The sequence below is a fragment of the Oncorhynchus masou genome, chromosome 32 (genome assembly GCF_036934945.1).
Source record: "Oncorhynchus masou masou isolate Uvic2021 chromosome 32, UVic_Omas_1.1, whole genome shotgun sequence".
Taxonomy (NCBI): domain Eukaryota; kingdom Metazoa; phylum Chordata; class Actinopteri; order Salmoniformes; family Salmonidae; genus Oncorhynchus; species Oncorhynchus masou.
The window spans coordinates 91,001,475-91,008,974 of record NC_088243.1 but is presented as its reverse complement, the minus strand read 5'-3'; positions in this window follow the sequence as shown (position 1 = coordinate 91,008,974).

Sequence of the window (7,500 nt, the reverse complement as noted above, 5' to 3'; positions counted from 1 at the left end):
TGTGTGTGTGTGTGTGTGTGTGTGTGTGCGTGTGCGTGTGCGTGTTTGTGCGTGTGCCTGTGTGCACGCCTCCATGAGTGTGGGCCTACGTGTATGTGCTACCGTGAGTGTGTGTGTTGTAAGTACACTGTGTGTCCCTGGCAGTATAAACCAATTTTTTGTACATCAAACCTTCACCCTAGTGGTGGTCTATAGCAGTGTGTGACCAGAATAAATCCCTCTAATAAACAATCATTCACGTCTTTAACCTCCTTAACCTGCCTCGTATGGTACTCAAGAACATCGAACGCTGGCTGTGAGGGAACGACATCATGAGTTCAGAGGTTGTGTTGGAGATTTAAGACTGAACTCGATACCATTCATTTAAATGATTACTTCATTTCCATTTTCTTGTCATCTTAGTCTTGTAAGTCCAGTAGCTTTGGAGACATTAGAGTCCAGTAGCTTTGACGACATTAGAGTCCAGTAGCTTTGAAGACATTAGAGTCCAGTAGCCTTGACGACATTAGAGTCCAGTAGCCTTGACGACATTAGAGTCCAGTAGCCTTGACGACATTAGAGTCCAGTAGCCTTGACGACATTGGAGTCCAGTAGCCTTGAAGACACCATTGAGAGTTCCAGTCCTATTGAATGTCAAAGACCAAGTTTATTAGATGTCAAGCTTTCAAATTCTCATCAAAAGCGACAATACCGCCATCAAGAGTTCAAAGTTCATCTTGAGCTAAATTTGATTTTAATCTTTTTTTAACTTTTGGTCATCTTCCTCCTCTGTGAGTGTGGACCATATCTCAGCTAACTGATTAATTTAACCTGACAGATGTGAGGTAAATTCCTCCTTGTGTTTTAGCAAAGCTGTCGTGTCAGGTCTGCAGAGAGTACAGGAGGTCAGCCTGACCGGGCTAATAGCTATCGGGCCACAGTCACAAGTCAACGCTGCTATCCCATTAGGAAGACAAGCTATCATGAGGACACACACACACACACACACACACACACACACTGCACTGACCGTAAGAGCAGCTATCATGAGGGCGCGCGCGCACACACACACACACACACACACACACTGCACTGACCGTAAGAGCAGCTATCATGAGGGCGCGCACACACACACACACACAAGCACACACACACACACACACTGCACTGACCTTAAGAGCAGCTATCATTTTGACACACACACACACACGCACACAAACACACACACACACACGCACACACACACACTGCACTGACCTTAAGAGCAGCTATCATTTTGACACACACACACACACATGCACACAAACACGCACGCACGCACACGCACACACTCACACACACAAAGATGCAACGCTAATAATGTTTAACTATGGGTGATGGTAGGTAGACTAGAGGTTAGAGTGGAGGGACAGCAGGTAGCCTAGTGGTTAGAGTGGAGGGACAGCAGGTAGCCTAGTGGTTAGAGTGGAGGGACAGCAGGTAGCCTAGTGGTTAGAATGGACGGACAGCAGGTAGCCTAGTGGTTAGAGTGGAGGGACAGCAGGTAGCCTAGTGGTTAGAGTGTAGGGACAGCAGGTAGACTAGTGGTTAGAGTGGAGGGGTGGCAGGTAGCCTAGTGGTTAGAGTGGAGGGACAGCAGGTAGCCTAGTGGTTAGAGTGTAGGGGCGGCAGGGAGCCTAGTGGTTAGAGTGTAGGGGTGGTTAGAGTGGAGGGACAGCAGGTGGACTAGTGGTTAGAGTGTAGGGGTGGCAGGTAGCCTAGTGGTTAGAGTGTAGGGGTGGCAGGTAGCCTAGTGGTTAGAGTGGAGGGACAGCAGGTAGACTAGTGGTTGGAGTGGAGGGACAGCAGGTAGACTAGTGGTTGGAGTGGAGGGACAGCAGGTAGCCTAATGGTTAGAGTGGAGGGACAGCAGGTAGACTAGTGGTTAGAGTGGAGGGACAGCAGGTAGCCTAGTGGTTAGAGTGGAGGGGCAGCAGGTAGCCTAGTGGTTAGAGTGTAGGGGTGGCAGGTAGCCTAGTGGTTAGAGTGGAGGGGCAGCAGGTAGCCTAGTGGTTAGAGTGGAGGGGTGGTTGGTAGCCAAGTTGTTAGAGCGTTGGGCCAGTAACCAAAAGGTTGCTGGATCAAATCCCTTAGCTGACAAGGTAAAAATATGTTGTTCTGCCCCCTGAACAAGACAGTTAACCCAATTGTTCCCCGGTAGGCCATCATTGTAAATAAAATGTGTTATTAAATGACTTTCCTTGTTAAATAAAGGTGAAAATAATATATATTTAAATGACAGAGTATTGTTGCTACTGGGACTGGGAGGTGATCTATTAAACATTCTCTCTCTTGTCTGAGGAACAAATATTGTAATAATGAAATGTCAATGTATTTAAGGGGAGAGGAACATTGTGGTCACACAACATTTAGTTTTCACTAATGGTTACACATTTACACAGGAGGGCGCGCACACACACACACACACTCACTCGCTCGCTCACTCACTCACTCACTCACTCACTCAGACACACACACACTCACTCACTCAGACACACACACACTCACTCAGGCACACAAACACACACACACACACATTCACTCAGACACACAAACACACACACTCACAATTGCACACACACTCACACACATACACCCACTAACACACTCTCTCTCACACATACACCCACTAACACACTCTCTCTCACACACACAAGCACAAAGCAAAATGCAGTGCCCTAAATCAACAAACTATTTGACCATGGTTACTGATGAAAACCTTAGAAAAACCTTGACAAGGTACAGTCTCAGTGAGCACAGCCTTGCCATTGAGAAGGGTAGACACAGCAGAACCTGGCTCCCTGTAGAGGAAAGGCTGTGCAGCCACTGCACCACAGCAGAACCTGGCTCCCTGTAGAGGAAAGGCTGTGCAACCACTGCACCACAGCAGAACCTGAGACGGAGCTGCATTTCCTGACAAAATGTCAACAATATAAAACAATAATTTCCCCAAAGTTTAAACCCTTATTCAAGGTTTCAAAGACCTCTCTGGTGAGAATCGGCTACCTGCCCTGTTGGGGGAGGACGCAGAGAGCTGTGGGTTGGCAGCGCACTACATTGCTGCCTGCCATAAGTTGAGGGACAGTGTCTGACAGACCAATCAACCTGCACATGTCCTCTACTGTATACTTGTTGTTATTGATCAATGTATGGTTAATTTGACCCTTGGTTATTGTTGTTGCTTTTGTTCCGTTGACAATTTTGATTCTCATTTTTATTTATATATTGTAAGTATCCAAAATAAGCTTTGGCAATATGTACAATGTTAGGTTATGCCAATAAAGCAAGCTGAATTTAATTTAATTGAGGGAAAGACATTAGAGAGAGAGACAGAGTCAGAGAGACAGTCAGAGAGACAGAGAAAGGGAGAAAAGAGCGAGAGAGCAATGCAGAGAGAGAGAGATAGAGCGATGCAGAGAGAGAGAGATGCAGAGAAAGAGAGATAGAGAGCGATGCAGAGAGAGAGAGGTGCAAAGAGAGAGACAAAGAGAGAGAGATGCAGAGAGAGAGAGACATAGAGAGAGATAGAGAGAGAGATGCAGAGAGAGAGAGACAGAGAGAGAGAGAGACAGAGAGAGAGAGAGAGAGAGAGACAGAGAGAGAGAGAGATGCAGAGAGAGATAGAGAGAGAGATAGAGATAGATGCAGAGAGAGAGAGACAGAGGGAGAGATGCAGAGAGAGAGACAAAGCGAGAGAGATGCAGAGAGAAAGAGACATAGAGAGAGACATAGAGAGAGACATAGAGAGAGACAGAGAGAGAGACAGAGAGAGAGAGAGAGACAGAGAGAGAGACAGAGAGAGAGACAGAGAGAGAGACAGAGACAGAGAGAGAGACAGAGAGAGAGACAGAGAGAGAGTGAGATGCAGAGAGAGAGAGAGAGAGAGAGAGAGAGAGCGATATGAGAAAGAGAGACATTAACATGACATGTTTATGAGACCGTAGCAGATAATGTCTTTGTGTGATGACGATACATACTATTTACGACGCAGGCTAATATTATCCCTGACCTGAACCACAGTAAGCTGTAGAAATGAGGGAAGAGAGAATTGAGGGGAGAGGAAAAGGTCAATGTGAGAATGTGTGTTTCATGATGAGCGATGTGTGTGTAGTCCTCTCTGGCCTTCCCTGGTCACGGCGGCCGTGCGGCGAGGCGCTACGCAGGGAAGAGGAGGAGTGATGAAGGAGGTTGGAAATGGCCGGTCTGTCAGCGATACTCTGACTCAGAGCAGTAAATTAATGTTACACGCCTCTTATTTTGGGATTTACTCTCCCCTGAGGAAGAGAGAGACAGAGAGACATGCAGCTAGAGAGAGAGAGAGAGAGGGTAAGAGAGTGATATTGTGGAAAGGATTTTATTTGGATTTCCACTCAGCTGCACTTCTTATGTGGTGACAATTTTATTAGTAACTGGGTTCGTGGCACATTAAGGACATTAAGGGCATTTCTTACTGAAACACAGTCATTTAACAATATCTTTGTTAAAAAATACACAACACGTTCTCTTGTACTGTCCTTTGAAGATAAATACATGTTGAGAAAACGATTTCTGCTCAACAAGGGGGTTCTGGAAATGGATGCCTGTGTTAAGTGTGTAAAGTCATCTTCCTCTCTCCTTCTCTCCTCTTCCCCTCTCCCCTCTTTCCCCCTCTCCTGTCCTCTCATCCTCTCCTGTCCTCTCCTCTATCCTCCTCTCCTCCCCTCATTTCCTCTCCTTTCCTCTCCTCTCGCCACCTTGCCTCTCCCCCTCTCCTCTCCTCACCTCTCCTCCTCACCTCTCTACCTTTCCTCTCCCCCTCTCTCCTTCTCTCCTCTCCCCTCTTTTCCCCCTCTCCTGTCCACTCCTCTCTCCACCTTGCCTCTCCTCCTCTCCTCTCCTCACCTCTCCTCTTCACCTCTCTACCTCTCCTCCTCTCCTCTCCCCTCTCTCCTTCTCTCCTCTCCCCTCTTTTCCCCCTCTCCTGTCCACTCCTCTCTCCACCTTGCCTCTCCTCCTCTCCTCTCCTCACCTCTCCTCCTCACCTCTCTACCTCTCCTCCTCTCCTCTCTCCATCTCTCTTCCTCTCCTGTCCTCTCCTCTGCCTAACATGACGGGGCAGCAGGGTAGCCTAGTGGTTAAAGCATTGGACTAGTAAACGGAAGGTTGCAAGTTCAAACCCCCAAGCTGACAAGGTACATATCTGTCATTCTGCCCCTGAACAGGCAGCTAACCCACTGTTCCTAGGCCGTATTTGAATATTATAATTTTTTCTTAAATGACTTGCCTCGTTAAATAAAGGTAAAATGCAAAAAAATGCCAGTTCAACCAGTAGACAGACAGCTACATGATCAAAAGTATGTGGACACCTGCACGTCAAACAGCTCATTCCAAAATCATGGGCATTACTATGGAGTTGGTCCCCCTTTGCTGCTATAACAGCCTCCACTCTTCTGGGAAGGCTTTCCACTAGATGTTGGAACATTGCTGCTATAACAGCCTCCACTCTTCTGGGAAGGCTTTCCACTAGATGTTGGAACATTGCTGCTATAACAGCCTCCACTCTTCTGGGAAGGCTTTCCACTAGATGTTGGAACATTGCTGCTATAACAGCCTCCACTCTTCTGGGAAGGCTTTCCACTAGATGTAGGAACATTGCTGCTATAACAGCCTCCACTCTTCTAGGAAGGCTTTCCACTAGATGTTGGAACATTGCTGCTATAACAGCCTCCACTCTTCTGGGAAGGCTTTCCACTAGATGTTGGAACATTGCTGCTATAACAGCCTCCACTCTTCTGGGAAGGCTTTCCACTAGATGTAGGAACATTACTGCTATAACAGCCTCCACTCTTCTGGGAAGGCTTTCCACTAGATGTAGGAACATTGCTGCTAGAACAGCCTCCACTCTTCTGGGAAGGCTTTAATATGGAGTTGGTCCCCCCTTTGCTGCTATAACAGCCTCCACTCTTCTGGGAAGGCATTAATATGGAGTTGGTTCCCCCTTTGCTGCTATAACAGCCTCCACTCTTCTGGGAAGGCATTAATATGGAGTTGGTTCCCCCTTTGCTGCTATAACAGCCTCCACTCTTCTGGGAAGGCTTTAATATGGAGTGGTCCCCCCTTTGCTGCTATAACAGCCTCCACTCTTCTGGGAAGGCATTAATATGGAGTTGGTCCCCCCTTTGCTGCTATAACAGCCTCCACTCTTCTGGGAAGGCATTAATATGGAGTTGGTTCCCCCTTTGCTGCTATAACAGCCTCCACTCTTCTGGGAAGGCTTTAATATGGAGTTGGTTCCCCCTTTGCTATAATAACAGCCTCCACTCTTCTGGGAAGGCTTTAATATGGAGTTGGTCCCCCTTTGCTGCTATAACAGCCTCCACTCTTCTGGGAAGGCTTTAATATGGAGTTGGTCCCCCTTTGCTGCTATAACAGCCTCCACTCTTCTGGGAAGGCTTTTTATTAGATGGAACATTGCTGCAGAGATTCTGTACCGGTAGGTCAAGTTCTTCCACAACGATCTCAACAAACCATTTCTGTATGGACCTCGCTTTGTGCACGGGGGGGGGGGGGGGGCATTGTCATGCTGAAACAGCAGAAGGTCCTCCCCAAAATGTAGCCACAAAGTTGGAAGCACAGAATCATCTAGAATGCCATTGTATGCTGTAGCATTAAGATTTCCACTGGAACTAAGGGGCCCGAACCATGACCCGGGGGTCAACTCTAGCTGGGCTGAACTTTGATGAACTGACTAATTGGAACAGTGGCTTCCAATGACGGTGCCACATTGAAAGTCACTGAGCTGTTCTGTAAGGCCATTCTACTGCTAATGTTTGTCTATGGAGATTGCATGGCTGTGTGCTCGATTTTATACACCTGTCAGCAACGGGTGTGGCTGAAATTGCCGAATCCACTAATTTAAAGGGGTGTCCACATACTTTTGTATATATAGTTTACTGTATATAACATAGTGTGAGTGACTGACTGGATTTATGACCCACAGTCAGATGTGATCTTAAAGTTAAGAGATTAAGAGCAGGAGAGAGTTAACCCGGAGAAAAGAAAATGGGCTGTGGTCTCTCAGACCCATGCAGGCCCATGGCTAGTGAATTTAAACCCTCAGTAACTTCAGCGTTGAGTTATTTCAGTGTGAGTGGGAGTGTCTGAACAAGAAACCAGGACACGATGCCGCGCACAATGCTGCCTACTCAATTGAATCGATGTGTGTTTGCCATGTACCAGTGTTGTTCACAGTAACAAAGACACTCTCCTCACTCAATTCTGGAGAATATAGCTTCTTCTTCTCCACTCTAAAACCACTTTAACTGCAAGGTCTCTCAACCATTAAGACAGGGGGACTTTCTAAAAAAGACATTGTAAAAATAAGCAGTTTCAGGGTATTCTACCTTTTGACAGTGTCTGGACATATTGTGTTGGATTGCAGCGATCGGTTGAAGAGCATCTATTTCATATAAGAGCAGTTTGAGGCCATGAAAGGAGTGTTGT